Below are 6,973 nucleotides of genomic sequence, written 5' to 3'. Positions count from 1 at the left end.
ACAACAAGTCACATTAAGACTGAGCATGTCCTCTTCCTAGGTGGCCTGGCAAGGCAGCCCCATCGCAGGGAAGAGAATCAAAAGGCATGCAACAGAGTCTTTGTCAGAAAGTCTTTGCTCCTTTTATTAGGGAACACACATGAAGACCATGCTGCCCATCAGGTACTTATGTGTAGGAGGCCTAGGTCCAGTTTATGCATGGTCCTTAGTTGGTGCTTCATTCTCTGCAAGCACTACTGAGTTCAGGTTAGTTGATGGCTCTTTTGGTCTTTTTTTGGAGTTCCTGTTCCGTACAGGTCCTTTTATCTTCCCCCACTCTTCCACAAGGGTCCCTGAGCTCCACCTTATGTTTGGCTGTGAGTCTCAGCGTCTGTTTGGATCCACTGCAAGGTGGAGTCTGTCAGAGAACAGGCCTTTCAGGGTCTGGGTCACCTCACTCACAATGACCTTTTCTACTTTCATCCATTTGCCTGCAAATTTCATGACTTCCTTGTTTTTAATGGCAGAATAGTATTTCATTGTATTAATTACCATAGTTTCTTTATCCATTCTTCAGCTGAGGGACATCTGCGTTGTTTCTAGATTCTGTCTATTACACATAAAGCTACTGTGAATGAGGTCAAGTAAATACCCTTGTTGTATGGTTAAGCATTTTTTAGTATATGCGCAGGACTTGCATAGTTGGGTCCTGAGGAAGTCCCAATTTTCTGAGAAAGCTCCAGATTGATTTCCAAAGTGGTTGTCCAAGTTTATCCTCCCACTGGCAATGGAGGAGTGTTACCCTTTCTCCACATCCATGCCAGCATGTGCTGTCACTTGAGTTTTTTATCTTAACCATTCCGATGGGTGTAAGATAGAATCACAGAGTCAATTTGACTTGCATTTCCCTGATGAGTATGGACTTTGAGCATTTCTTTCAGTGCTTCTTGGCCTTTCAAGATTCCCCTGTTGAGAATTCTCTGTTTAGCTTTGTACCCCACTTTTAAATTGGATTATTTAGTTTGCTGGTGTTTAATTTCTTGAGTTATTTATATAATTTTAGATATTAGCCCTCTGCCAGATTTAGGCTTGATGAAGATCTTTTTCCAATCTGTAAGGTGTTGTTTTGTTGACAGTGTCCATTGCTTTACAGAAATTTTTCAGTTTCATCATGCTCCCTTTATTAATTGTTGATCTTAGAGCCTGAGCTGTTGGATTTCTGTCGGAAAAGAAGAATTTAAAGTGTTTCTATTTGCAGATGATATAATAGTATACATAAGTGACCCCCAAAATCTACCATAGAACTTCTACAGCTGATAACACCTTCAGTAAAGTGGCTGGATACAAAATCACCTTAAAAATCAGTATCCCTCTTGTATAGAAATGACAAACAGGCTGAGAAAGAAAATAGCCACAAATCATATAAAGTATCTTGGTGTGACTCTAACCAAGCAAGTGAAAGATCTGTATGACAAGAACTTCAAATCTCTGGGGGAAAAAAATTGAAGAAAATATCAGAAGATGGAAAGATCTCCCATGCTCATGGATAGATAGGATTAACATAGTAAAAATGGCCATGTTACCAAAAGCAGTCCATACATTCAATACAATTCCCATAAAAATACCAAAACAATTCTTTACAAACCTTGAAAGACAATTCTCAACATCATAGTAAAAAACAAACACAAACACAAACAAAAACACAGAATAGCTAAAACAATCCTATACAATAAAATAACTTCTGGAGGTATCCCCATCTCTGATTTCAAGACTTACTGCAGAGCAATAGTAATAAAAATGTCATGGTACTGGCATAGAAGCAGACTGGTTGATCAATAGAATTGGATAGAAGACCCAGAAATAAACCCACACACCCCTGCTCACTTGGCCACGTGATTTTTGACAAAGGAGCCAAATCCATACAATGTAAAGAAGAAACAATTTTTAACAAATAGTGCTTATTGCAGGATATTTGATCCCACTGTAAACTCCGAGACTGTGAACTGTAAAACCCTGTTTCTTATTTGGTGTAGTCAAACCCTAACACACCTTTAATCCAATAAATTTCTGTACACAGGATTTAATAAAGTTAACCCTATGTCAAAAAGGCAGAGCAAGAAGCCAGATGGCATTGATTAAGGAGTAGGAGGGACTTTGAGTTGAGGGGTATTTAAGAAAGAATGTAGAAGTAGAAGGAGCCTTTAGATCTCTAGCTCTTGAGCTTTAGCTCTCTAGCATTTTGGGATTTTCAAGCTTTGAGCTAGCCTTTTTGCCCTTTTGCCTTTTTGTTTGTTTGTTTGTTTTGTTTGGGGGTGATTTTCCTCCTGGGTTGTGAGCTGAACTAGTGAGCCTTGTGGGCTTTTTCCATCAGGGCATGCATTAGTTGAGAAGGAAGGGCAGATAAGTGCTTTCTCTGCCTCTGTGACCTAGCAGGTTTTTATCCCAGCATCTGGCTCCTGAACCTTTATTGGTAGAATAGGTCAGTTGGGATTGTTCAGTTTTTAAAACAACAGGTGCTAGTCTAACTGAATGTCTACATGTTGAAAATGCAAATAGATACATGTTTATGACCCTATACAAAAATCAAGTCCATGTGCATCAAAAGCCTCATAATAAAACCCCAACCACTTAATCTTTTAGAAGAGAAAGTAAGGATCAGCCTTGAACTCATTGGCACAAGTAACAACTTCCTCAACTGAACGGAAACATCTCAGGCTCTAAGGTGAATTTACTTTCATTTAATTATGATGTTATAAAAAGGTGAACACATCTGTTTCTGAGAGTATACTCAAGACAACTAGTAATATTAACTATTTCTTATATGTATATATTTATGCATATTTGGTGAAATATATATTTTTATGCACTAATGTCATTATTCAAATTTATATTTCTTTGTAACCAAATATCATTCCCCCTTCCTCTTAAGGCTTTAATAATTGTTATGGAAAAAACTGCTGAGATTTCACACCATTAATTTTATATTTCCTTCAAATAACCATTTAATATCCTTGTCCTCTGATCACCCATATTCAACTTCCATTTTTGCTTCTAAGTAGTTTGTCTTATAAGATATATGTCTTATCTTTTATTACATTTTAAGGTCTATGTGTGTATGTTTATGTGAATGATTGTCACCTGTATGTGGAACCTTCTAAGGGTAGAAGAGATGTTAAAACTGGAGTCATAGGCAATTGCAAGCTGCTGCTTGTAGGAGTAATGGACCTAACTTCCTCTGCAAGATCAGTAAGTGCTTGTAACCACTAAGCCCGTTCTCCACCCTCAACATCTCATCTTTTAAAGCACAGCTTTTAAGAGTAACATGTAACAGTCTTTTACTTTCATGTAGTACAATGTATATATAAATCTTATTTTTTTTCTGTTTATTCTGAGGAGTTAAAATTCCACCATATCTATTGAGTATTAATAGACTCATGTTAGTTACATTTATTTTGTTATAGTTTTCTACAGCCAGGATATCATGAGCATAATAGTTTACGGACCTCTGGTAATGAGGGAAATAAAAGGCCAGACAGGTGTATTTGTATGTGCATTTAAGTATGTGTGTATGTGAATATAGTTCTCTGAGTGTAAGTATGCATTGTTATTGTCTTAATTCTCTTTTACATCTTAGTCTTTGGACCTTTAGTTTACCCATATTCTCTCCATGTCTGCTTCCTTTCCTCATTTTCTTTCTGTCATGTATAAGTTATATCAAGACAACTCACAGATAAAATTATAATTTGTTGCTGATAATACACTTGATAGTCATATTTTACACCATTTTTATTTGTAAGATAAAACGAGCTGTGAAGTACTGGGATTAGTACCCAAAATGACCAGTCTAAATTTATCAGTAATGATAGTTAATATTGTATCCTAATAATTTAGATGTACGCTGTGCATATGTTTTTATAATACATGAAATTTGAATTTATAGTATATCAAATGAATTTGAATGATGAAGTTTTAATATAGAACTTCGTTTCAGGAAATTTTGTGCAGAGCACTGGATATTAGCACAAATTAAATCATTGCTTTTTGGAAGGCTTAGGTCATTTCTACATAAGTATTGTTTTACTTGCATCATCCCTTCTATCGTTTGGGTGAAATTTTATCTCACTCCAATACAAAACTGTCAAAGTACCAGGAAATAATACATAGATTAACATTAAGAAAGGGTTAGCAAAGGAAAACTTATGGAGTCAGGAGTATGTAAGAAAATAAATGGGGAATGCCACATTTATCTTTTAAAGTTAGGAAAAGGGAGACAGTAAACATTTAAAATTTAATTCCTTATTTATGCTCCCTCAGATTTTCCAACAGCTCTGCTGTGAGACAAGTGTGTTTTGCATAACTGCCTCATTTTACAGAAGTAGAAATCAAGTCCTGAATATAAAATGTGGTGGACGTTCTCCTACTGCAAAAATATAAAGACCTGTATATATGCAAATATAGATTTGTAGACACATGCCCCATTACACTTCATTTCTCTGACTGATCCTCCAGCACACACAGTGGTTGCCCAATCAAGACCCAAAGCATGTAGAAGAGGAAAGAGATTTCCAGCTTGTTTAACTACATTGTGATGTACACGGAGCCCTGAAATTATAGCTTCATCTTACAATTGTGCCGGCTCCAGAGTTCCTAGTATTAATCAAAGACTGAATAAATGACAGACTGTGGCAGCTGGAGAAGGACAGTTAACCTCGGGTTGCAGCTCCAGCATTATAACCTCAAAGGTGAGACTGTGCCGTGCAATTAGTGAATAGAGGAGCAAGAGTGGACAGAGGCGAGCTGATGAATACAAAACATCCTTGGACTCCAGCGAGCTATTTTCAAAAGCTCCAACCTCAAGCTTGGCCACAGCCTCCCAACTATACGTATTTCTATCATTTGTCAGTCACGATCCTTTTCTCGGGACTATATTTATAATCTCTGAAGGCTACAATTTTACAACTAAAAATAAATAAGACTACGTATCTGGGTAGTTTTCAGATAGATTTTTTTATGTTTTTCAGGAGAAACAGGTTCTGTAGTTTTTGTTCACACACTGCTTCTAGAATTACTCTACACTGATAGTGTTTTCCCTGATACGCACGGCGCACCTGCTGGGCACGTCCGCTCAGTCTCGTAAAATGCATTACCTGGGGCTTCATGTTAAAAGCTTGCTGCTTTGGATTATCTCCTTTCTATTATTTTTATAGATTCCTTACTATAGTTCTCTTAGTTATTTGTTTGAATACCACCTTTTCAGGACATAGGGCATTTATCTTGTTAAAAGTAAACTATTGGATAAAAATGCCCACGTAGAATTCAACATGGAAACAAAATTATCAGTGAGTTTGAGCACAGAAGGAAAAACAAAGCTAGATTACTGCCAAGCCACAGTCTAGTTTTGAGCCAGAGTGGAGTTGAAGGATCCACCTTGTAGTGATAGGCAAATCCTTGAGCCACGGCTGCACGTCAGTGTCCCACAGACAGTATGAGTAGTGTATTTCTCTTTTTCTATACCTCACTGGGTCAAAAATTCTAAATAATGAGAACAGGATCATTATACTTTAAATTAGATGCAAAACAGACATAAAATTGCCTGACTTGTGAAATTGCTGAGTCAGCAATTAATAAGTAGATTCTCGCTAACCAATATGTATCTGAAATGTAATCATTAAATCTGCTTCTATAACATAAGATGGAACGGGAGGAGGACCTCCCTTATCAGTCAATGGACTTGGAGAGGGGCTTGGTAGGACATGAGGGAGGGAGTGTGGCATTGGGAGGGAAGGAGGGAGGGGCTACAGCTTGGATACAAAGTGAATAAACTGTAGTTAATATAAAAATAAAATAAAAATAAATAAAAAACCTTGGCTAAGAAAAAAAATTTGCTTCTAAATGATATTTTATGATTCTCTTATGGAAACATTTTTATATATCAGGACATTGTAGAACCAAGCATTTAAAGATATTTATTCATTTTAATTCTTAAATTATGTGCCTGAATGTTTATCTTTTTAATTAAATTTTTATTTTTTTATAAAAAAATGGGAGTGGGTGTGGAGGGAGGTCAAAGAGCCAGCTACTGAGTTCATGTCAGAGACAGTCCCTGTTCCCCTTGCTAGGGTACCCATTTGTACACTGAGCTGCCATGGGCTACATCTGAGCAGGGGTATCAGTCTCAGAATAAGTCTCAGAAAAGACCCCAGGGCCCAGATATATTTGGTCTTTGTAGAGCTCCTGTTCTCTCCAGGTCTTACTATCTCTCCCTTCTTTCATATGATATCCTGCATTCTGCCCAAAGCTTGGTTGTGAGTCTCAGCATCTGCTTTGATACACAACTTGGTAGAGTCTTTCAGAGGCTCTCTGTGGTAGGCTCCTGTCCTGTTTCTTGTTTTCTCCTACTTCCAATGTCCATCCCATTTGTCTTTGTAAGTGAGTATTGATTATTTTACCCTGGGTCCTCCTTCTTGTTTATCTTCTTTAGGTGTACAGATTTTAGTATGTTTATCCTATCATATCTTTTTTTTAATTTTTATTTTTTTAATATTTTTTATTATTATTGATTACACTTTCTTCACTTTGTATCCCCCCATAAGTCCCTCCCTCCTCCCCTCCCGGTCCCACCCTTCCTCCCCTTTCTGCATGCATGCCCCTCCCCAAGTCCACTGATAGGGGAGGTCCTCCTCTCCTTCTTTCTGATCTTAGACTATCAGTTCTCATCAGAAGTGGCTGCAGCCACTCCTATCTTATCTTAACAACAGTTTGTGCACAGGAGTGCAATTGCTTTTAGAAACCAAAAGAGGTCATCACATTCCATGGAGCTGTAGCTACTGGTGCTTGAGTCTCCCAATGTGAGCGCTAGAAACAAAACTCAGGTATTTTTTAAGGGGAGTAACCTTGATTAATTACTGAGCAATATTTTCAGTCTCATACCACATTTTAAAAGAAGAGATATGTAATGATATCCAACAGCAAGTATTGAGCACCGAAAATACAC

Source organism: Psammomys obesus, unplaced genomic scaffold (genome assembly GCF_907164565.1).
Source record: "Psammomys obesus unplaced genomic scaffold, mPsaObe1.curated_primary_1811, whole genome shotgun sequence".
Classification (NCBI taxonomy): Eukaryota; Metazoa; Chordata; class Mammalia; order Rodentia; family Muridae; genus Psammomys; species Psammomys obesus.
Note: the sequence above shows the minus strand (reverse complement) of the source record.